This window comes from Rattus norvegicus, chromosome 4, assembly GCF_021556685.1.
Source record: "Rattus norvegicus strain SHRSP/BbbUtx chromosome 4, alternate assembly SHRSP_T2T, whole genome shotgun sequence".
NCBI classification, from domain to species: Eukaryota; Metazoa; Chordata; class Mammalia; order Rodentia; family Muridae; genus Rattus; species Rattus norvegicus.
The window spans coordinates 166,347,009-166,373,416 of NC_141537.1; the positions used below are offsets into that span (position 1 = coordinate 166,347,009).

Below are 26,408 nucleotides of genomic sequence, written 5' to 3' on the forward strand. Positions count from 1 at the left end.
GACAGGAAGCATTAAGCAGAAGCTGATGTGGGATCAGCCATATTTATTAGAATCTCCTAGACCACAAACACATAGGTGGCACCCACAATCTGACTGGCCTTTAGACACAAATAGATAATTAAGAAAATACCTGAAGGCCTACCCACAGCCAAATCTTATTAATCACTTCAGAATTGAGGTTCCCTCCTGGGATATGATTCTATTTTGTGTCAAATGGACAAAAAACTACTTAGTACAACTGTGATTAAAGATACGTGATTATTTGACACAACTACTATTTCTAATGATACTCCAAGTTCAACACCTGATATTTTTAAGTCTCATGACAAAAACCACAAAGATATTGCAAAACAATAACCATTTTGAAACTGAAGGTCATGAAACTGAAGCAAATTACAGGTAAATGTATAGCACGATACTGACCCTTAGGACATACGGACATCATCCAGAAAATGGACAGATATGAATGTAAATCATGGATTAAAATATACTAATAGATCAATAATAGATATGTTATCATCATTATAGTTCTATACGGTGGAAAAATACTTAGCCCTAGAAAAATGATTTTAAACAATTTATATTATTATTACTGTCATCCTTAGGCTTCATGAGACAAAGTCTCATTCTAGAGCAAATGATATTAGAATTTACATGTCGCCTAGGCTGCCCTCACATTCATGTATATAGCATGTTTATAAGTCTGAGCTACCATACCTAACTGGCTTCAATAAATTTTACTGTTTCTATGGGGTTACAACTTCCCAACAAATGGAGCAGAAGGAGAAAGAGAAACTAAGAACAAATGTGAACTTCAGAAGGTCCTCTGAGTGTCTTGAACTAGTCATGGCAACGAGTCATGAAGTCTGGAATTATATTTTACAGCAAACATAAGGTTTTCAAAATTATTTTATTTATTAACAGTCAAGACATTACCCCAATCTGTCCTCCCCTCCACAGTTCCTCATCTCAAAAGGTTTTTAAAAATGCTAACTTTTTCTACATCAAAAAAAAAAAAACAAATAGTAACTAACCACTACATGAAAACCCACAACTGCAGATTTGGTATTAATTGTGCTAACAAGCCATGGGCTGTAGAAATATCCTAAAGAATATGTGATGTGTGCATTATTTATTGAGTTCTCCATGTGGTTCTGTGTGTCATTCAGTAGACAATGTGAGGAAAATCGTTTGGGTCTTGGAACAAAGGATGTCCATTCTCTACATGCAAGCTGCTCCATGTGCCAGAAGGAAATACTGTGTCTGCTCTTAAGACAAATTTCAGAAGACTTCTTTGCTTTGCAACTCATCTGTTTATTCACAGAGCAGACCGTGACCTTTCGTTAACACTGCACAATGGGGTAGGATGTTTTTCGATTCCCTTTTCACAGATACAGAGATGTCTTTTACCACAGTCATCATCATTTAGACCTGTCATACTGAAATATTTACAATTTCCTGTTTTTTGTAGTGATTTCATTGCCACCAAATCACTATAAGACAAAGAAAATAGTTGTCAGTTATTAAAATTTCAAGTTTATATTGTTGAAGGCCATGATTTTTGTAACAAGTTTTATTGACGAAAATATACAGAATATGGAATGAATCACATGTGTAAGACTAAAATGTTTTTATTTTCCCTAAACTCCTAAAATATGGCCTTGGGCCAGCAACTTGAATGTGTTAGGACTGTTGACACCAAACCAGACCATCTGTTTTTAGCCCTCAGATGCTGCACAATAAAGAAGAGGCCTAGGTCCTTTCAACTGTCAATGAATTACTCAGGTGTTGTGATCTGTGCATGCACATGCACATAAATCCACACAAAAAGACATAAACAGTAAAAGTACACATAGAAACTGTCTCTGACCATGACTCAATGAACTATCCTTTTCATACCACTAATTTTGTGCAAGAAGGAAGATTATTTTTCAGCATTTCAGAAATAATAAGGGGTAATATAATACTCTGGTTATTTTTCTATGATATTTTTTGCTATGATGACAGATTGAAGAGAAGAAATAGGTGTATGGGACATCTAGTACAGACTTATTTTCCTTGTTTTTAAAGAGAAAAAGGGGGTGTTTAATTCAATTACAAACAATGGTTTGTGAATACAATTTTGTTGTTTTCTTTTTGACTTCCCCAAATCAGAACTAACAGGTCTTCTTTGAAACGTGGTGACTGAATGACTTCCCTGCCTTCAACTCAACAGAAATCTCTGCTGTTTGATATATTTTGTACCACAGCTATCTTACTGTAAAACAATTTTAAAAGTTTAATAGTAAATAGAACAAAGAAAAGGTGATACATACATAGAATCTCAGCATGTGTGACGAAAATAACAGGTGAAAAGATTTTGGAACTCTGAATGACTAGGATTATAAACCAGTTCAAAATTGGCTTTGGAACAAGAACCTCATCAAATATTCACTAATTATTTAAAGTTTAATGAATACATTTGTGACAGATAATGAAGCAGGTTTCGATATAGGCTAGGGTTCAGTAAAGGTGAGATTTCCAAAGGATTAGAGAGTGTGGCTGTCAATCAAAGCAGGGAAAGGGAGGATGGATTAGGGGATTTCAAGAGAAGAAACCAGGAAAAGGGATAACATTTCAAAAGTAAATAAATAAAATATCTAATAAAAATGTTGGTGAGGATCTCTTAATTGTGAAGTTGGAGGACCTGAACAAAATATATTCTATGAGAAAATGTAACTTAATGATCAAAGTTGAGCTGTGTGTGGTGGTGATGCACATCTTTAACCCTAACACTTGTTGGCAAAGGCAGGTAAATCTCTGAATGTGAGGTTAGCCTTGTATTCTGAGGAAGGTCCAGCAGAGTCTGAACTATACAGAGAAACTCTGTATTCAAAACCCTAATGTGAATGAAGAATTAAACGACAGAATTATAAGATACTAAATGAATATTGAAGTGCACATCAGGGATACATCTAGGAAATTATTGGTCATGAAGACAAAGAGATCTCCAACACACAAGCTATTGCCTCTCCACTTGTTTTTTTACCACAACTACATGGTAACACCTTATTGCTGAAGATATAACACACTGTGACATAAAGACAGAGATTTAATGTCAAATCAATCAAGAAACATTTTCCTTTGGCTACATATCAAAGGGTCAAATGTCCATTGCAGTCTGATTGGAGGACAAAAGATATCAATGGCTTTACTACTACCACAACAAGCTACATACATGCTAGGCAAGATATGCCCAGTGGTATCATTGTAAGTGGATAGGTAATTGCTTCTCTACTGGATTTAAAACATTTAATTGAGGAATGACATGTTTTAAATTCTACTCAAATCAAAAACCCATGATTGCAGAGATCGTGGATCCTATGCCAGAATCTTCTATAATACTTCAGATACACAGTCATGTGGCACAATTATGTTATTAATTATTGCCTAGACTGGGTGTCATAATTGGCATTTCATTGGTGTGAGGATACACCATGATCAAGGAACCTCCTATAAGGGATACTTTATTGGGAATTGTTAAAGGTTCAGGGTTTCAGTCAATTACCAAGGCAGTAGCATAGCAGCATCCACACAGATGGAGGATTAGAGAGGAAATGGGATTTTACATCTATATCCCTAGAGAGACAGGAGAAGATTGGCTTCCACATGACTAGGAGAAGGGTCTCAACATCTGCCAACAGGGACATGCTTTCTCCAGCACAGGCACTAAAACATCAACACAGCCATAATTCTTACACTACCACTAACTGGGACAAGCATAGTCAAACCAACATATTTCATTCCACAACTTCAATGGAATCTAAATATGACAAATCTAAACATAATGCCAAATGCATTATTAAAACATCAATAGTTCCTACTGTATATAGCAATCTCAACAATGTTAAATGTCCAAAGTTCAAAGTCTCTTTCTGAGATTCAATTTTTTAACTGTATTCTCCTATAAAATCAAAAACAAATGGCTGAAGAAATAGCTCCAACATCCCAGGATATATAACAACATTTCAAAATTCCTTATGGAGGAAATAATAGACTAAACCAAGACAGGAAATCAGCTAGGCAACTCAAATCTCTACAACTACAGGTCTCATATCAAAGAACTCTTCAGATCTCTGACCCTTTTTCCATCTTCGTTGACTGTGAATGAAAGAGCCTGACTTGGGGGTTAATCTAAGGCCAGTGGGAAAGGTCCACCACAAACCTCCAAGCAAAAAGACCTTTCCCTTCCAGGGCGTAGTTAGTTCCCAGAGCAACTGCAAACCAAACTGTCAAACAAGGCTACCTGTGACTCCCAACAGACCCCCAGACGTCCAATTGTCCCCCTTGGAATTTCCAGAATGGTCCACTGATCGCAAGTTAGCTTGGAGGTTACTTTGCACTATCATTAATACCCTGCCTAATTACCAATTTTTGAATTCTGCCACAATGGATTGCAAGGTATATAGCTCTCTGACAGTCTGCTCCAGGTCATCTCTCTTTAAAAGCGAGGACCAGGAAAGGCCAAAATTAAACTCCACTTGCTATTGAATCAATCACTGTCTCCATGTGTCTCTTTCAAGAGGTCCTGGAAAAGATTCAATTCGGACCTCAACAACAAACTCCTTTCTCCCTGTTAATACCTTTCTTCAGCTCACAGCTCCTTGTTCCTATATCTGGTATGCACTCATGATCTTCTGAGTTCCATCAATGGGCTTGGATTACTTCTCCAGCTCTGCCCTGTGTAGCATTCTAGAATGTGATTGACTCCACTCCACTGCTCCCTCTGTTTTTAGTTGTCGTAGTATGATACTGAAATATCCAATATGCTGGGGTCTTCTGCTGCAACTAGGCCACACCGATAGCCTCTCATAGGCACTCTTTATGGTGCCATTCCTCAATTTATTTGTATGACCCCCTTTGTACTCGGACATCAACTTCAATTGAGCTGCCCCTCTACCAATGATCTCCCCTTGCCTCTCACAGGGCTGAGCCTCTTTTGTTTTCCTTGACCCCTTAATATCTTCAAAACCACTGTGACTTTTGTGATTCTTAAACCTTATCAAGGCCATTGGCAGCATGATGTACAGGCTTATCTCTTCTTATCTCTTTGTGCTCTCAGAAAACACCACTCAGAACTTTTCACCAAAATAATGCTGATCTTTTCTTAACCATCCCTAATTTCTGAGGTTGAGCTAAAAAGCATTAATTGATTCAGTGTTCCTTTTATTTTTTACTATAGAGCAAGATTCCTATGCTGAAGCTGGCTAGTTCTACTACTTGCTAGGGCTGGAGGATGTCCCACCACTTTACTTATCAGATTTCTGTTTCCTAACTCCCTCAGTGCCTAATATTGGTTCTCCTGAAACTTGTTCTGTAGATTGACAAGAATTCAGAGATCTGCATGACTCTTCCTACTGAATGCTGGGATTAAAAATATGTATACCCATGCCCGGATTTAAGCTTTTCTATACCTAGAAATTCCTCTGTCCCAGGCTGGCCTTGAACTCCAAAATCTGCTTGCCTTTATCTCCTGGGATTAAAGACTTGTACCACCGCATTGGAGACTAAGCTTTCCACAGCTCCTCAAAATCTGGAATAAAAGTGTTAGAGGAAGTTCATAGCACTAAGTCCCTCCATAAAGAAACTAAATTTTGCATACCATCAGTTTAAGTGCACCTGGAATGTTTGGGGAAAAAAAGAAGCAAACAAAACAAAGAGGAATAGAAGGCAAGAAATAATAAAAAGAAATCAACACATAGAGAAGTCAATGTCAAATCAATACGGAAATATGTTCCCCTGGGCTGGCTTTCAACAGTTTAATAACTGTTTTTGCAGTTTTCATGAGAGAAAGGATATGAATAGTCCTATCTTGCATTTGAACCTTCATGCTACAATACGAATCTATTAGGCAATATATGTTTTAGCATAAATAGACCCTTTCTTATTAGAACTAAGACTTTTACTATATGAGGAAATAATGTTTGGTGTTGTAATGTAAATCAAGAGTCCAAGTTTGGTGAAGTCACAGATTTTATATTGGAGCTTGCTATAACTGTTCTGACAAATGGTCAGTGGCCAGATAGACCCCCCAGAGCTCCCAGGGACTAAACCACCAACCAAAGTGTATAAATGGAGCCACACATGGCTCCAGCTGCATATGTAGTGGAGGATGGCATCTTCGGGAATCAGTGAGAGGAGAAGCCATTGTTCTTGTGAAGGCTCAATGTCACAGTAAAGGGCAATGCCAGGGCAGGGAGATAGAAGGGAGTGGGTGGATGGATGAGGGAGCACCCTCATAGAAGCAGGGGCGGGGGAATGATAGACTAAAGGGTTTCTGGAGAGAATTCTGGAAAATTGGATAACATTTGAAATTTAAATAAAATATCCATTAAAAAAGAAAGAAATGTTCAAAGTCATCAGAGAAATGCAGTTCAAAAAGACAATGATATTCTATGTCACAACAATCAGAATGTCTACGATCAAAAGTCACGTGACAATACATGCTTGGGACGTGTGTAGAAAGAGGAACACTACTCCATTGGTGGTGGGATTGCAAACTGCTAAAACCACTCTGGAAATTAATTTGGCAGTTCCTCAGAAAATTGGAAAGAATTCTACCTGAAGACACATCTATATCAGTTATACCAGTCTTGGGCATATAAACAAATGATGCCCGACTATACCACAAGAATATGTGTTCCACTTGTTCACAGAATCCTTATTTGTTATATTCAGAAGCTGGGAAAAACCCACATGTCCCTCAGTCAAGGAATGGATACAGAAAATGTGGTGCATTTTAACAAAATGGAATGTAATTCAGCAATTAAAAATGTGACATCATGAATTTTGCAAGCAAATGGACGTAGAAATTATCATTCTATGTGATAAAATGGCATGCATGGTATATTCTCACTGATAAGTAGGAATTAACCAAAAAGTACACAATGTCTACAATACAACCCACAGAGTTTAAGAAGTTTGACAAGCAGGAAGACTCAAGTGAGGATGCTTGAATCCCAATTAGAAGGGGAAAGGAAATAATCACAGGAGGTAGACAGAAGGAGAAACCTTGATAGGAGAGTGGACAGTGAGGGAAAAATACGAACAGGACCAGATATGGTGAGAAGGGATTGGAGAGATATTCAGAAGGCCAAATTAATGAACAGAAATGGGCAGTCTCAAATAGTGGGAGGAAGAGGGACCCACTGGAAAGTACAGACACATTGGAGGTGAGACACTCTCATGACTCATTGGGGGTTCCTTATCCAAAATGTCCAACATTTTGGAAAGAGAACTTAAGAGTCTATCTCCAGTAAATCAACAGGGCCTCAAGTACAGGGACAAGAGTGATGATGCAAAGACAACATTCTTAACCCATAATTGTTCCTGTCTAAAAGAAATCTAAGACAAAAATGGAGACAATACTGAAGGAAAGGTAGTCGAATGACCAGGCCAACTTTGGGTCCATCCCATAGGACGAAAGTAAGGTTTGACTCTAGTATGCTATGATGTGGTTACAGACAGGAGTCAGGCTTCTCTGTCTTCTGAGAATACCAACCAGCAGCTGACTGAGACAGAAGCAGATAGTAATTCCCAAACATTGGACTGAAGTTAGGAACCCCTGTAGTTGGAATAGGGACAGGATTGAAGAAACTGAAAGGGAGAAGGATCACATGAGAAGACCAGCAATCTGAACTAACTCACACTCCAGGGAGGATTTCAGAGACTGACCCACAAAAGAGGTGCATACACAGGCTGATCTGAGGCCCTGGCACCTACTTAGCATAAGTCTGCCTTGTCTGACCTCAGCAGGAAATGTGCACTTAATACTTTAGAGCCTTGAGGCCCCAGTGAATGAGGAGACCTGGTGAGGGAGGACCACCCTCTCATAGGCAATAGGAAGGAAGGGACAGAGAACTAGGAGAGGGAGTATTGAGGGAGACAATGAATGTAATGAAAATAAAAAAATAATTTTAAAAATTTAAGGATATATACTTAATATTATGATGTACAGTTAAATATAAAATGTGTGTATACATGTATATTTGTATATTTTACATGTATATTAAAGAAATATGTTCAATCATAAATAAAAATATTTATAGTTATAGCCTAGGCCTGTCCTGCTCTCAACCTCCATGATAACCTTTTTTTTATTGGATATTTTATGTAGTCACACTTCAAATGTTGTCCCATTTTCTGTTTTCACCTCAGAAATCCCCTATCGCATACACTCCTGCTCCACCTCAACATCCATGGAATCCCCTCTACTGGGGAATCTAATATTCACAGGACCAAGGGCCTCTCTTCCCATTGATACAGGACAATGCCATCCTTTGCTACATATACTGTTGGACCATCGGTCCCTCCATGTATACTCATTGGTTGGTGGTTTAGACCTTGGGAGCTTGGGGGTTCTGGTTGTTTGATAATCTTGTTCTTCCTCTGGAGTTGCAATACCCTTTGTCTCCTTGATTCCTTTGTATAACTTCTCCAGTGGGATCCCTATACACAATAAGATGGTTCGCTTCAATTGTCCTCTTCTTATCAGAAGGGCTCTGGCAGAGCCTCTCAGGACACATCCATATAGGCTCCTATCTGCAAGCATTTCCTTGCTTCCACAATAAAGAGTTTCTGGCTTGATGTCTGTATGTGTGATGTATCTTCAGGTGGATCAGTGTCCAGATGGCCTTTCCTTCAGTTTCTGCTCCACATTTTGTCCCTGTATTTCCTTTTGACAGCAGTCAATCTGGGTTGAAAATTTTGAAGATGAGTAGGTGTCATCATACTTGGGGCCTTGCCTAACATCTTGATATGATATGGTCTTACAGGTTCTTCCTCCCATTTTAGAGGCTTTACAGCTAAGTTCATCCCAGTTAGGTCCTGGGAGCTTCTTGCTTTTCTGACATCTAGGACTTGCTGTTGGCTACCCCCAGTGTCCCATCCCCCACTACTATAAACCACTGTTTAAATTCCCAGTCCTGTCACATCCCATAACTGGTCAAGTTCCCATTTCCCCTTCCCTTCCACTCTTCCTCCCAAGCCCTCCAAACCCTCTACCTACTATGCATATTTCCTCCTCTCTAAATAGGACTGAAGACTCTACATTTTGCTCTTCCTACTTCTTGAGCTTCATATGATCTGTGAATATGTATCTTGGGCATCCTGAGATTTTATGCTACTATTCAACATATCAGTGATTGCCTACAATAACATTTTTCCTCTGTGACAGGGTTGTATTACTCAGTATGATATTTTCAAACTTCATACATTTGCAGAACAATTTAATGAAGTCGTTGTTTTTAATAGCTAATTAGTACTGCATTGTGTAGATATACTACATTTTTTGTGTCAATTTCTCTTTTATGAGTCATCTGGGTTCTTCCCAGCTTCTGGCTATTTTAAATAAGGTTGCTATGAACATAGTGGAGCATGTGTCCTAGTTATATGTTGGTGAACCTTTTGGGAATATGTATAGGATTTATATAGGCTTGGTCCTCATTTTTATGTCCAATTTTATGAGGAACCACCAGACTAATCTCCTTAGTGATTGTACCAGCTTGCAAACCCAACAACAATGGAGGAGTTTTCCTCTTTCTCCACATCTTCACCATCAAATGCTGTAACCTGAGTCCTTGATCTTAGTCATTCTGAGTGGTGTAGGTGGAATCCCAAGGTTGTTTTGATTTGTATTTTCCTGATGACTAAAGATGTTGAACATTTTTTGGTGCTCTACATTCTCTGATGCCTACCTTCTTGAGTTCTTTGTATATATTGTATATTAGCTTGTATCAACTGTAGGACTGGTAAAGATTTTTCCCAATATGTTGGTTGCTGTTTTTTCCTATTGGTGATGCCTTTGCTTTAGAGAAGCTTCGCAGGTTTATGAAGTCCTATTTGTTGATTGTTGATCTTTGAGAGACATTTGTGTTCTGTTAAGGAAAATTTCCACTGTGCCCATGTGTTTGAATCTCCTTTCCACTTACTCTTCTTTATGTTTTACTGGGTCTGGTTTTATGTGGAAGTCCAAATTCGACTTCTACTTGAGCTCTGTAGGAGGAGGTAAGAAGGAATTGTTTTGCATTCTTCTACATGCTGACCTCCCATTGAGCCAGAACCATTTGATGTAAATGCTGGATGGTTTTAACTCCTTTGTTAAGGATCAAGTGACCATATATGTGTGTTCATTGCTGAGTTTTCAATTCTCAATGATTTACCTGACTGTCTGGGCCATAATGCATGCAGAGAGGCAGAATTGGTCAAAGTTCTTGGAAGAAGTTCTTAAGTGATCATCCATTAAAGAGACATCTACATCAACTTCTTTCCCTCCACACCACCACCAAGAATAAGGGGATAGCAGGGAAGGAGACATAGAAAGTAAGAACCATAGAAGGAAGAAAGCTCTCTGAAATGCAGCCTTCTGGACAAAACAAAATTTCTGCAAAGATTATTTCTTCTTATTAAATTACTATTCTTAGTTGACAGTTTCAGAAAAGGAGATTCAATTATTTATTAAGCTTGTAGCCCTGATGTCTTTCATGGATTTAGTAGCTGAGCTACAATCTTGCACTTATGATTAATAATGAAGGCGTGAGATAGTGAGACACGTGTTAGAGTTTTTAGTTTGAACAGACGTTGATATGTTGATATACTATTTGTTGTATGAAAAATACTCAAGAAAAATATATAATATTAATAAATTAAGCAGAAAACTGTTTTCTACCAGATTATACATTGAAAATGTGAAACAACACCTTCAAATGGGAGGTAGGCATCCATATGTAACATATATGAACATGTTCTTATATTTATAAGGAACCAAAAATTATATAAGCAAACAACAGTAAAAATGTCAAAAAATGTATGAGAGACTCACATTCAATGTATCTCTCATGATCATTCAGTCACTTCATAGCATCTCAAGTTATTGACTTGCTATTGCCTTGTGCATCTTAGAAGACATAATCCTGAGATATATTAAGCATCATTGGTCAGTACCTTGAACACAAACTTACCTGTCAAACACTGACTCAGACACTTCCTTATACAGCTTGCCTTTCCCATGAGCTCCATAGAAAATGATGAAAGTCAAGTGAAATTGGAGAAAAGCATTTATAAACAATCTCCCAATTCGCATATCACTGTTAGAGTCTGAAGGGTTCAGAAACTCACCAATTAAATAGGCTGTTGTCAATCCGTGACCATTCTTATTTTTTATTATTATATGACAATCCAATCCAGTAACTTTCTCGAATAATGTGGTCCTGAAGAAACTTCTGTAAAGGAAACAACACACCTCATGGTGAAATTTCTGTCTGTTTGATGAGAGAAGAACAATCAAAAATTTCCCAGCATTCCTTTGTCATCCTCTGCTGTCCTTTCCTCCCACTGCTTTGTCACACCATGATAATTTTCTAAATGGACTTCTAACTAGTAGTGCATTCATATCAAAACTATGTCATTTCAATATGTTATTAAAAATAGAAACTTCAGTTGTTCTCTGATACTGGGTTCATGACAAGATTTGTGACTGTGATTCGTAGACCAAGTCTCACTATGTATACAAGCCTGTGCTTGAACTCACAATCTTCCTGCCTAAGACCCATTAAAAAACATAGATCACATGGTATGTACTCAATAATAAGTGCATGTTTGATTTAAAAAAAGTACAGAATACACAAGATACAATCCACAGTCTTCCAGAAGGTTGACAAACATAGGGACCCAAGTGAAGTTGGTTCAGTTCCACTTGGGAGGGTTAGGAAAGTAATCTCTGCAGGGAGAAGTAGGAAGTGACCTCTGTCAGACTAGGGAGGGGGAGAGGATACAGAAATATGGTAAGGTATGGGGGGAATGGGCGAAAAACCCTCAGGGGTAGCAGAATGAATGGGAGTGTACAAACTCTAGTGAAATCCCGCTTTAAACTACTATAGACCTGAAAGGTTGGAGACTCTGAGGTCTCAAAGGGATGGACCTTAGATAAAATGACCAACAGTGGGGAAAGAGAACTCATAGAGTCCATCTTCAGTATAAATACAAGAGTACATCAATAGAGGGATGGGGTTGACATCCAAAAATCCTAAACACTGACCCAGAATTTTTCTCTCTATATGAAGTTAAGAAACAAAAATGAAGAAGAGACTGAGAGAAAGGCAGTGCAGTGATAGGCCCAAATATGGATCCACCTCTTGGAGAGGCTCCAAGGCCTGACACATCACGGATGCTGTAGTTTGCGTACAGACAATCGTCTAGCATGGCTGTCCTCAAATAGGCCCACATATAAGCTGGCAGAGACAGATGCAGACACTTACCCCAATAATTTAACAGAATTTTGGGACCCCTGTGGTTGAATTAGGAATTGTCTGGAACAAGCTGAGGAGGAAAGAAACACCATAGCAGTCCAGGGTCTCAATTAACCAGAACCCCTGATATCTGCAACATACAGATCTATCACCCCCACAGCATACAGGATCTCGTACAAGCCCCAGACACCTATACAGCAGAGGACTGCCTGGACTGGCCTCAGTGGGGGAAGATGCACCCACCCATCAAGAGACTTGAGACCCAAGGAGTAGGGCTGGCCTGGCAGGAGAAGTACTTTTTTTGGAGACAAGGGGAGGAGGAATGGGGTGAGAAACTGTGGGAGGGAGGACCTTGAGTGTGTAATGACTAATGGACTGTAAAAAATAAATAAATAAAGGTAACTAAAAGGAAAAAGAATAGTGGAAAAATAGCAGTTTCTTTCCCACATGCATGTCCCAAACACTTTGAATGGCAATATGGGCAGGAGGCCTGCATTTCTATAGGGAAGAAACTAATGTGCTACACTTTACCCTCACCTTTTTTTCTATCCCATAGCAGTTACTGATGGAGACTCAACTCATTCACCAGCAGGAATGTGCTGCTTACAGTGCATCCAGTCTGGTAATACTTTACCATGAACAATGGAAGAAAAGAATCAAATCCTCTCTCGGACTGACCGCAAATTACATGCTCCCTTAATCTGTGCTTGTATTCTCCAACTCTTCTCTTATGCTGGTCCTGCATAACAGAGACTGGCTACTTGTTCAGAAAACTTGTTTTCTTCTTCTACCTTGAAGCTAGCTGGATGTGGCTGAATGACTAACTTCTATCCAAAGGAATGTGACTGAAAATACGGTGAGTTAACTCTAGGCCACTATAATAATATTCCCATGCTCGACTTTCCACTCTTTTCCCTAACCATTCAAAAACAGAACACAGAAGATGCAAGAACCTAACACATAACATCAGTTGATCATTTTTTGTCAATTTATGCAAAACATATACTTATGGATTATATTATTTCTCTGTATTAATTTAGAGAGAATCACCTATTACTAATATAAAGACTTAAAGTGTAGGCATAGGAATTTTCTTCCAATTATCTACATTTTACATTTTTATAAATCCAGCATGTCTTTTGCTAAATTTATTGGTGTTTTCTGATTTTTGAGGATATTATGAATATACTTGTTTTCTTAATAATTTCCTAATTTAATTGCCTGATTGTCCATATAGATTATAACATGCTCTTTATACTGCTATTCTTTTCTAAATGATCAATTAAACTCATGTATTAGCCTAATAATTTAATGAGGCTTCCATTGGATTTTCAATCTAAGAAATGTCAACTGTAAGTAGAAATACATTAACTTCTATTTTCCAATATAGTCATAATTATTTCTTTTTCTTGCCTACTTGTTATAGCTAAACTCTCTAGTACAACACTGAATATAAATGACCAGAATGAGCACTCTATCTTTTTTTTAATCTTAGAGGGAAACCATTCACTTTGAATCTGAAGTAAATAAGATATCACTTGTGAGTTTTTTACTTATGTCCATTTAGAAGTTGGATGCATCACCTTTTATAACCCTCACCCACCCAAAACCCATAGATCATTAATTCATTTCTGATGACCTATGACATTATTCAAATTCCATTCTTGAATAGTAGAGAAGCATATTGGAAGTGTTCATATGGAAAGTAATGATCTGTCTTCAAGGAAAGATCATAAAGAAAAAAAGTGCTATGTGAAACAATGTGCATGAAGCTCCATGCAGCACAAAAGACCTTTCCATACTTCAGATGCAGAAGGGACAGAGATGATGATCGAGAGATACTTTGCATCATTTAGGGTGTCTTACATGTGACATTGGAATGGCATAATATTTAATTACGAAACTGATTTTATTTTTAAAATATGAGTAGGTTTAAAAATACTTACATTGATTCAGTTAGTGTGTGTGTGTGTGTGTGTGTGTGTGTGTGTGTGTGTGTGTGTGTGTGTTATTTGGGCTTTCCTTGATTTTGCTGGTATGGGTTTAATTATTTCCTGTGTTTTCTTGAATGTATATACCCTCTAGGATTGGAGTTTTCCTTTTAGTATTTTCTCGGTTTTATCTTGAAATATCTTGTTTTCTCCATCTATGCTGTTTCAGAATTTTACTGGCTATTTATTGTATTCTAGGTTTATATCTGTGATGTTTTAGAGATTTCAACATATCATGTCTGAAGTCAGAAGCAATTCTTATTATTCTGCCTTTGACTCTTACCTGCCTATTTTTGCGTGCAGTATTTAGTACTCTTTCTTTCTCTGTAGATATGGTGTTTTGATCAATATGCTGTGGAAGTGTTTTCTTTTTAATCTCAGTCTAATTTCTGTTCTACAAGCATCTTCTATGTTTATAGGCTTCTCTTTATATAGGCGACTGTTTCTTTATGTTGGAAAAGTTTTATTTTTTCATTTAACTGAAATATTCTGGACTTGGAACTGGGACTCTTTGGCATTTGTTTCTATATTCTAAGGTTAGGACCCTTCATGTATTCACAAGAAAGGGCCTAAGAGAGGAGGGCCGCCATTAGCTGCGACCTTATCCCATGGCAGACCCTGGCCACAAGATTCTCCTGGCCATGTGACAAATATCACTCCAACCTAAGACAGACACAGTTCCCGAGGGGCTCATTTCAGGACAGCACGGCCATTTGGTCACCTTTTCATTTGAATATAAGGAAGGGGGAGATGTTATTGATGTTATTATTATGGTTAGAATTAAGTATGACTGGGTTCATGGAAAGTACCCAGCCAGCTGCAGAAGACTAATATAAATCTGGTGGTCAAGATAAATAACAATATGATAAAGTTCTCCTGCAGACTAATAATATGACGAACCTGTGACATTTCTAACATCCTGTCAACATCAGCCAATTACCTGACCACACGAATACTGTGTCCTTGGCCTGTGTAAAAGTTTCACTTTTCCAACCTCCCTCTGTTACCCATGTTATGGTATAAATTAAGCCTTGGGAAAAAATAAAATTGGCACCTTGATCAGCCTCTTGTCTTGGCTTCCTTCTTCGTGTCTCTTGTCCCCCATTCTCTTCCAGGGAAACCCAACACCTTTCACTTACATGGTATCACAGATTTCCCGGATGTGTTGTGGAAGGAATTTTTAGATTTAACATTTTATTTTACTGATGTATTACTTTCTTCTATCTTATTTTCTATGTCTGAGGTAAACAGAGAATTCTCAACAAATGAATCTCAAATAGTCAAGAAGCACTTATATAAATGATGAAATTCCTTATCCATTGGGGAAATACAAATCAAAACAACTCTGAGATCCCATCTTACCCCAAGCAGAATGGCTAATATCAAAAAATTCAAGCGATAGCACATGTTGGAAAAGATGTGAAGCATGGTGAAAACTTCTCCATTGCTGGTGGGGGTGCACATTTGTACAACCACTTTGGTAATCAATTTAATGTTTTCTCAGAAAAATGGCAATATTTCTATCCTAAGACCCAGCTATATCACTGCTGGACATATACACAAAATATGCTGCACCACACCAAAAAGACACTCACCCAACTATGTTCATAGAAACTTATTCATAAGAGCCAGAAAGTTGGGAGAGCTTAGATGTCCTTCAACTGAAGTATGTATAAATAATATGGCACATCCGTGTAATGGAATATAATTAACTATGAAAAACAAAGACATCATGATTTTTTCAGGCAAATGGATGGAAATTTAGACTATAATCCTTAGGTAACCGAGTCCCAAAAAGAACAGGCATGGTATGCATTCACTTTTACACAGTTATTAGCCATAAAATACAGGGTGCACATACTATACTACACAGGCCATAGTAGTGTGGACAGAAAGAGGGGAACAAGCAAGAATCCTTCAGTCCCACTTGGAATGGGAAATGGATGGCCATGGAAAACAAATGGAGAATTGGAACTGGGTTGTAAAGGATATAAGAAGGGGAGTGGGAAATTCAGTGTTTGGTGTGGGAATGGGTAGTAGGGATGGCATGATTACAATGAGAATTAGTGGCCATCTACAACTGGGAAGTGTAGGGTCATTCCCAGAATATCCTGGAGAATTGAGATATGGTAGGTGCACATGAATTAATAAGGGTGTCTTTAGCTGTGCCTCACATTATTGGGGATATGGAGCCTGAGATGGCTGCTTACTTTGCCCAAGTAGGAACCCTGGGGAACCCAAACAGACACCAACCCACCCACCAAATTTTCATCCCAAAACTTATTTTGTCTACAAGACACGCAGAGATTGGGGATGGAGCATAGACTTCCAAGCTGGGAACAGCCAACTGATAATTGGCTGAACTTGATACCTACCACATGGAAAAAGCAATAATACTTAACCCTATTCGTAATAGTTGATTATCCTTGCAGACAAGAGTTTACAGTTTCTATCCAGTAGCTGTCACAATCACTGAACCTACTAGTGGTGCTCAGACAAGAGTTTGGAGTCTCCACTCAGTAGCTGACACATACAGATACAGACACCCATAGGCAAACAGTGGATGGAGTTTCAGTAATATTAAGGAAGAATGTAGGCACCAAAAGGGGATAGAAATTTGACAGGTAGACCAAGAGAAGCAACTAATCTGGACGCTAAGGGTCCAACAAACAAAGAGCATACGCAGGGCTGGAACTAGATTTCCCTGCATATGTGCACTTTGGTCATCATGTGGGAAAAAAATAGAATGGGAGATATCCCAAAAGCAGTTACATATGTATATATTCAATGTTCTTCTACCTGGGCTTCCTTATCTGCACTGAGTGGAAGAGGATGTACCTAGCTTCAGGGAGACCTGATGTGAAAGGATGGATTAATAACTAGGGATTAACCACCTCTCAGAGGAGAAAGGGATGGGGATGTAGGATTGACTGTGGGAGGTGATGCCTAGGAGAGAGGAGGGGCCAGTCCACAAGATGTAATAGGGATAAGTAAAATACAACAACAATTAATAAAAATCACAATAATAATAATAAATAATGTAAAGATTGGTTATGTTTGCTGTATCAAATGGAAAAATTGCACTATTGTCTGTCATTAAAATTCTTTTGTGCTGTTGTTTAAATATGTATTAAATTCGTGTATAAATATCATACTGTGCTGTAAAGAACAAAGGATTCAAGATGATGCTTCAATCATTTCTCTAGAAAAATATAGTCTTCATATTTGAAAGAATTTCATTCGTTATTATTTAAAAATGATGTCAGAACATTGGAAATTTTGTTTTCTTTCAAATAATGATTTCTAAACATGAATATCTTTTTTTTACTACACAGGAAAGATAGGGACAGTTTCAGTGAAGATCACCAGGGGACTAACTAGTCAACCATATAATTCCCCATTTTTCATAGCATCTCATGTTGCAAAAGGGACCAGAGCTCAGGTACTTTCCCTGTTGTCAACTGATTACTCATCTCAGGCATCTGCATTTCAAGTTTCCAAAGAGCAAACACGAGACAGCAGGGGCTTATTTGGAACTCCAATGAGAAAAATGATTTTCAGCAAGAAGATGTGCTCTACCAAAGGGTTAAACTTCATGAGGGGAAGGCATGCTTTTTGAGGCAAACTGTTGTAGACTCCTGAGAAAAGGAATGGACTGAAAGACACAAGTGCCTTTGTAGTAACAAGTCTCCTCTAAACATACCTGAGTCCCACAGTTTTGTTCAAATTACAGAAAAACCGTATACTTTATAAAAATCCAAGATTCAGTATCTCATTATTCAGGGGTAGAAATAGAGTATTCTTAAGACTAAGGGGCAAGTAAATATCTACAATACCAGTTCATCCTTATCATCTATCTTCAGAAAGGATAAGCCATAATTCTGGCAGGTCTGTTTACATTCAAGCCATGTTCTTTTGTCCATGATGAAATAATAACATTTTATTCCATAACATAACCAGTGCATTTCATCACACCCGCCTACAGAAAAGAATGAAAATAGTTAAACATTATTTTCTTGGATTGTGTTATCAGAACAATGTATTTATTAAGGCTGTGTAAAAAAAAGTAATATCTCACAGTTCTCAGAAATAGGGATTTTATAATGCCCAGAGAGCCCTGCACACTCATGATCTATATAACACGGTAAATAACACTAGAGATAAAGAGATATTTTATGTGTCAACCATGGATAAATTAATAGAGAAAATGTAGCCTGTGTATACAAAAGAATCCCCCTAACCCTTTGAAAAAAAATGAAACAGCCATGCACGATGACTTATGTTTATAACCTGAGAATTCCAAAGACAGAAACAGGAAGAATATTACCAATTTGAGGCCATCCCAGGATAAGTGATAACCTTTGTGCTATCCAACTCACCATTGACTAAAGAATGATATCTTTTCTCACACCAAACCCCAGAGAGAGATGATGACCTATGTGACAAGCATGGATGAACTTGAGGATGGTGAGCAAAGTGGAATATACCATGTCTAGGATCACATGTAATGATTCCATGCAAATCAGTTATCTAAAGCATCACAGTTCTACGAAACAGAGTCTTGTGAGATACCAGGGGCTCGAAGGAATCAAATGAGCACTTGCTACTCAGAGGCAATTAAATTGATAACAGAATTCCAAATCTGCAGTAATGCATTGCCACATTGGAAGATAAAACACTGGGTACTTAGCACTCTACCATTGTCTGTGTTAAACGCTCTACTTTAAGAAAAAAGAAAGAAAGGTATGAAGGAGGTTTTGATGTTGACACTCTGTAGTACTGATTATGTTGACTCCTTAAATGTTATCCCCACATGACCAAATGTTTCAAGTTAAATACAGTAAAATGTGTACAGCTTGTATAGCAAGATCACCTCAATATGAATATTTTGTTGAGTGAGGTTCTGGGAATGCCCATGCTTTGTTTACAAACTTTATCTCCAATCTCTATTTTTCTGTGAAGAGTTATCATCATGTAGCATAGGCCTGTCTGAAATCTGCTGGACGTTCCACATTGTTTTGAGAGTTATAATCTTCTTTCTTCAGTATCCTAATCTTAGGGATTATATCATTATGCTGCCCTTTACAGATAATGAAGTTATTTTAAACTAATGACACGAAGTATTTTTCATGGGTGTGAAATACTTCAATGATGATCAAGAGCTCTTTTTTCTGTCATAATTTTTATAATATAGCAGTTTAGATATACTTAGTGTGTACATAATGAGAATTGTCACATCATACTGTCTCAGCATGATGAGATGATAAACAAGTAATCTTCATTAATTCTAAATCTTGAAAAATATTTAATTATGATCAATAAACAGTATCAGTTAAGAATGACCAGTTACAATGAGGGCTAAGAAAGGTTACTTATGACTCTTTATATTTTCAACTTTCCAGTCTCATTCATGTGTCATTGACAGAGGTGCAATGTCTGCACACCATGGTTAGGCACCCCTGTACACTCCAGGGAGGATTCCTTTATTATGAACAGGCCAACATTCTGAAGACAAGTCAGATGAAACACACACACAGAGAGAGAGAGAGAGAGAGAGAGAGAGAGAGAGAGAGAGAGAGAGAGAGAGAATTATTTTTATAACTGTCCCTGTGTAAATCTTTAAGTCTATTTTAGAATGAATGCTTGAAAATATACTCTATTAAAAACTTCTGAATCGTGTAAAATACAGAGGCAAATGATAGCAACAGCCCATTGAACTGAGAACAGGAACTCCATTGGAGGAATTAGAGAAAAGATTGAAGGAGCTTAAGAGGGTTACAACCCCATAAGAACAACAATGCCAAACAACCAGAGCTCCCAGGGACTAAACCACCACGCAAAGACTATATATCTACTGGCCCATGGCTCCAGCTGCATATATAACATAGGTGGCCTTATTAAGCACCAATGGGAGGAGAAGCCCTTGGTCCTGCCAAGGCTGGATCACCAGTGTAGGGGAATGTCAGGGTGCTGGAAGGGGGAGTGGATGGGGAGGGGAATGGGACTGGGGACTTATGTTTGTGAAACAGGTACAGGGGAAAAAGAACTTCTGTGTTATATCAGCAACAAAGTGGGACTCTCAGTCTTTCCCCTGGACCAAAAAATTATCAGGATTACTGATTTGTGATTTCATCCTCAGGGAGCTAGAAGTGTACCAAACATAGGAACTATAATAGTCTCCTAACCCAGACAGGCATTTCTATGTTTCCAAGACCCTACATAAATAAGGAACCCTCAAATGATTTACCCAGAGATCTTCATAATCTTAAGCTGAACTTTGGACTTCAAAGCTTCTATAAAAGAAACAATAGATGATAATGCAAATCTGCATTCATTGTCCTTCCCTGCTACATACCTGTGTGCTGAGGGGAAGCTAAAACAGTCTTAGTTTTGTTGTACCATCTGTCTTGTTCTCTGTTGATTAAGTCCAGAAGAGCACTGCAGTGAGTATTCTCTATAGATATTTTTCTCAGCATTTCTTCCTTTAAGTTGATGTCATTTACCATGGTGCTGGAGTTATGGTGAGAGTTTCGAGTTTTCTGCAGTTCATGGGTTTCATGACTATACTGAAAAACTAAACTAGTCACAGTTATAACAGCATAAATGTTCATAAAGTGTATATATTAAAATTTAAGATTTGAGAAAAAACTTCATGTTGAGAGACAACCCATCATTATTTTCATTGGTATTTAACATTTATAAATTAGCACTTCTATTAACTCACTATTGATACAGATACATAAATTTTTCTCTATTGTTAAGCTGACTGTAAAATAAATAATACAGCTGAAGGAAATTATGGTGGAGGTAAGGTCCAATTACTTAATACTTACAGCATGATTGGACAAATAAAAACCTAATTAAAATATTCCGTGAATACTTAACATGTCATGGAAAGTGAACTAAAAAAAGTTAAGAAAGGGGATGATGATTATTGAAACATAAAGTGTATAAACTATCCTCCTCCATAGCTTTGTTTTAGCATAGCCTTGAAGTGATACTCTGTAAATATGAAGGAATCTAATAAAGTTTAACTTTTAATGTCTCAGTACAGATGAAGTCTTTTTACTTAACCATGACCTCAATACATTGAAGAAAAAGGAAAAGAAGGTCATCAATTATTTGCACAGCTATAACTCACAAAATGTTTGCATAAAGTTAACAATTATTTTAGCTCAAAAATGTAGACTAGCACCAAGACCTCAGAGGGAGCATGTCCAAGAGTAAGAAAGAGCAGGGCAGCTGCTAACTGCCCCACAGATAACACATTAGTTATGAAAGAGAAGAGAGCACTGCAGAGTGTCAGGAAAAGTTATTGAAGTCCTTGATTCTCACTCATCTCTGATTATAGGCAGGGCAATAGAGTGTATAACTGTATCATCCCTGTCCTAAGCTATTTTTAGGCAAAAGTTCAATTAAGATTTATCTCAGTTACTTACTGTTTGTCACCAATATTGCAACAGCAACCAGTCGAAGGGAAAGAATGATTCCAATAGCAATCACAGTGAGCTGCCAGGGGACTGAACATACTTAAGTCAACAAAACAAAGCAAGAAAATCAAAACCATTAAAAGCGCACATCTCAATACTAATTAAAATTCTATTTAGCAGAGAAAAAAGGGGAAATTATGCACAAGTTGATGATACAAACTGAATGAAAATGTGCTCTCAGAATTGTAGATTTCTCCCTAAAATACACCCACTGAAGAAATCCTACATGTGTGAAGTTTCACAAAATCCTGAACTTATTTCTGGTTGTACTGTGAATCCTCTGGAATCAGACTAAAAGTAGTTGGGTGACAGACCTGTGTCTTCACCCAGTTCTATAGGAACAAAAATGCATTCTACAGAAGACATTTGAAGAATAGTTGCAATGCAATCCAAGAATACCAACTGGAGCATAGAGTCCACCAGGAAAGAAAATTGAGGCTACAGAGTAATGAAAGAAGGATGGATGTTCTTGAGAAATGGTAGGGAATAACAGCTGGTCTGGATCTGATCTGTATAAATCCCCATCTTTAAAAGGTCCTATAGTTCAACTATTTCTTTTTCATGTATATTTGATTTTGCTCTATAGAATACTAAATATTTTTTGTATCTATGATATTTAGAATCTGAAACTCATGCTTCTGATTACCACAGCATCAAAGAAGAAAAGTATCTCAGCATGGAACACAGTCCTGACAGTGCATATAGTACAACTGAAAAATAGTGAAGAAAATAAAGTGATACTTCTGCTTTTTCACTAATAAATTAAATTATTCTGTGACATTTCAGGAACTCACAATAAGGTTTAGTCATTCCCACAACCACTAATCCTCTCATTCCCTGTTCCTACATCTGCAACATTATTACCATTTGGAGAATTCATCTTCTGATGACAACTGTTGGTCCCTGTTATATTAAATTTTGGTGATATTTATGACAATTAAGACACTTTCTTGAGAACAGAAATATTGTTTCCAATGCATAAGCCTCATTTCTGTAGTCTTTTCTTTCTCTAGAAAACTCAGTCTTTTTTCAGACTCTAGTTTGTCCGTTAGTTTCAAAGTTTTCAGAATTTTCTTGACTAGACTGAATTAAAAAAAAGTACAAAAATCTCTTTATGGTTTCTCACAACTTTTCCTATTCTTATTTTTGTTGGCTATTTTATGGATTTTATTTTCAAATGTTATCCCATTCCCAGGTTCCCCCTCTCCTGTTACCCCTCCCATTCTATGAAGATACTCTCCCTCTCAGTCACCCATGCCTAGCTCTACACCCTGGCATTCAACTACTCTGGGGAAATGTGCCTTCACAGTACCAAGGGCTTCTCCTCCTATTGAGGCCAGACAATGCCATTCTCTGGTACATATGCAGCTGAAGCCATGTGTCCCTCTATATGTATTCTTTGGTTGGTGGTTTAGACTCTGGGAGCTCTGGAGTGGTTTGATTGGTTGATATTGTTGTTTTTCCTATGGGGTTGCAAACACCTTCAGCTCCTTAAGTCCTTTCTCTAGCTCCTAATTGGCATCCCCATGCCCAGTTTGATGATTAGGTAAAAGCATTCTCATCTGTATCAGTAAGGCTCTGGCAGACCCTCTCAAGAGACACCCATATCAGGCTCCTATCAGCAAGCACTTCTTTGGATCAGCAACAATGACAGGGTTTGGTGTATGCATATGGGATGGTTTTCCTGTTGGGGCAATCTAAGGATGATTTTTCCTTCACTCCCTGGTCCACTTTTTATCACTGTACTTCCTACTGTGAGTATTTTGTTCTCCCTTCTAAGAAGGACTGAAACATTCACATTTTTTCTTCTTTCTTCTCTCTTCTTGAGTGTCAAGATTTTTTTCTTGCTCATTCCCATTGTTCTACATTCCTCATATGTTTTATTTTGTAGCTGACTAAAAAAACCAAAGAATAGCAATAATTTATAATTCTCTCCTTCTTGGTTTTTAAAACTTCATTGCTTTATTTTTAAAATTTAGTGTTAAGTACTTTTTTACTTGATTACCCTCCAACTAGCATTCAAAGTTCACTTCTTCACTTGTGCATATCCAAGCCCAGTTGAAATGGAACATGATAGCTTTTGATAGAAGGCAGTAAGGTATTTTCAATTGTTGTAAGTTTAAAATGCCTAAAAAGCAAGGGATTTTAGACACTTAAAGCACTTAACTCTGCAGCCAGCTTCCCTGGGCCTTTGAGTATCCTCAGGCCTCACTTGATACCGCAACCCTGAAGACTTTTTAAATCTCACAGTTGAGCAAGGAACATCCTGCTTACTCATTTTGGGAATGATGTATGAAGTCTGTTTTCAGTTAAAATCGGGCCTTGAGTGTTTTCTAAAAACAAGTTGAAATGACCATTTTTGTTATGGTACCTGGATTTGATGATATTTAGGGTTGAGAAAGGGTAGGATCTGAATAATTTACTTAAGTATCCAAACACCCTGACATGGAATTACCCCAATTTCCACTACAGGTGAGAATCCTTTGCATATTTCTGTTAAATTTGTTTATATTTCTAATGTTTACTGCAATTTTTGTTAAGAAATATGTACAGAATTAAAAATGTATTAAGTCATGTCAATATTGACCCAGACACTTTGTTCTAAGTATTCAACACATACAATGTTGGGTAAAATTGGGACTACTGAAAATCATTATAATAAAACAAAACTTTTAAACAAACTATCCAAACAAAAATGAGTAAAAGCATTAGCAATAAATAAAAACGTTGCTTTAAAATTATTTACACATTGTTGCAAACATAAATATTAAATATTCTTTCAGTATTTTTTATTTATACATGGCTCTCAGAGTTTCCCAGACACTACTTTCCAAAGGATATTTGAAAATTAATATTTCAGGTGATCTAAGACATGTAACTATCTCTTCATGGAAGCAACAATCAGCTGAGATGTAGAATTTCTCCATCTAGCCACAATGTACATAATCCTCTCTGTGCTTGAACCTGGTGAATGGATTCAACCAGAAAAGATCCTACTGAGTGGCATAATCCAAACCCAGAAAAACAAAACTAAATATTGTCTCTCATCTGAGTCTCCTGGCTCAAAGTCTTCAGAAATCCTATGTTGCCCCTAGTAACTCCAGCAATAAGAAAAGTAAAAAGGGGACATAGCTGGATGGATGTGAGAGCAACAGAGAGAATCATAGAGGATACAATATGAAGTTTTAATCTCAAAGCATTCCATTTACACAACCATTTCACATATAATACACTCGTACATGATGTGGCAAGAAGAGCATGTAGGAAAATAAATTTCATCACTATGCAGCATATATGAACTAATGCCCATGAAAAATACAATCTGATAATACATATCAGTGTATTAGTAAATAGTAAGTATTGGTACCTGACCTTACCCTTACTTTAATCACCGAGATGTGATCCAGTACATAATAAAGGTAACGAACGGCATATATTAAAACAGTCTTCCCTTATTTTTAATATATGAAGTTTTCTGAGGTGATTTACCTGTTCCCTTATTTTTTGACCAAAAGGGAACCCTTCCATTAAGCAAATCTCTTTCTAAATTGTTATTTTTTATTATTGCCACTAGGGTGGAGCTGGCTGAGCCAATTATTATCAGCCCAGAAGAAAACTTTACAAAGTGTGTTCTCTCACTCCACAGTCATGTTAGTTCCAGGGATCAAATGCAGCTATTAGATCAAGGATATTTATCAAGTACATTTACAAACTGATCCATCTTACATGGGTCCTACTGTGATAATTTTCATTTGAATGAAATATGAACATTTGACACAGTTAAAGAGTAAAGAACTCCATAGATAGCTATATCTTAACTTCTTAGCACACACACAAAAAAATTCACAGCTTAGTGTGAAAGAAAATAATCAATGCAGAGTAACAGTTTTCACATGCTGCCAGAGTTAACTTGATCTAACACAACCTGCAGGGTTTCTTCATCAATCCTATTTTCATGTCAGCCATATGAAATTCTCTTGATCACTGATAGGAAATCAATAAAAGCAGGTATTGTTACCTGTGTCTCTATCCCAAAGTGATTCTATTGGAAGGTACTCGTCTCCCAATTAGAGAAAGCCTTGACCTTTCCTGGTCTGTATCCACGAAGAGGCTTCCAGATGAAAGACAAAACTAACTTTCCTCTGAGTGATACTCAACCTCATAACTTTCTGCCCCTCCTCTTGACCAAAGCAAAAAGAGGAAATTGTTTAATGAAAGCTGACTCTGAGGGCAAAGCAAAGAAGCAACATACTGTGCTACTGCAAAATACATGTCAATAATTAACATTGGAAGACTGAGAAGATGTAAATTGCAGAGAAAGCAAAACCAGTGTCCTTAGCAAAAGAATAGGAAAAATGGGGACTGGAGCTGTTCTGTGCCTAGATTTCAAATGGGCTGTCAGAAATTTTGTCTTATGTCACTAATTTTAAAGTTACTCCTTGACTTTGATTTATGCAAATTGCAGCTCAATATATGGATTAGGAATGCCATTAAAGATCTCATGCTTCCACTGGTAAAAACTTTCTTTACACTCTTCTAGTTTTTTAAACATAAATATTCAATGTGAACCTTGTCATTTCACATGAAGTGACTTAAATACTAATTTGTTCATGGTGCTGGGATATCAAATCTAAGACAATAAA

At 37.4% G+C, this 26,408-nt stretch overlaps 1 pseudogene across 1 annotated transcript; it reads right to left on the minus strand.

Annotated features, from left to right (window-relative positions):
- Positions 1–898: 898 nt before the first annotated feature.
- Klra5-ps2 (killer cell lectin-like receptor, subfamily A, member 5, pseudogene 2) lies at positions 899–25,872 on the minus strand (annotated as a pseudogene). Its single transcript, XR_015686206.1, has 7 exons — positions 25,784–25,872; positions 23,917–24,098; positions 21,715–21,795; positions 20,631–20,849; positions 18,112–18,254; positions 11,155–11,258; positions 899–1,493 (listed from the first exon to the last, which is right to left on the minus strand). The product of XR_015686206.1 is annotated as a killer cell lectin-like receptor, subfamily A, member 5, pseudogene 2 (transcript).
- Positions 25,873–26,408: the final 536 nt, after the last annotated feature.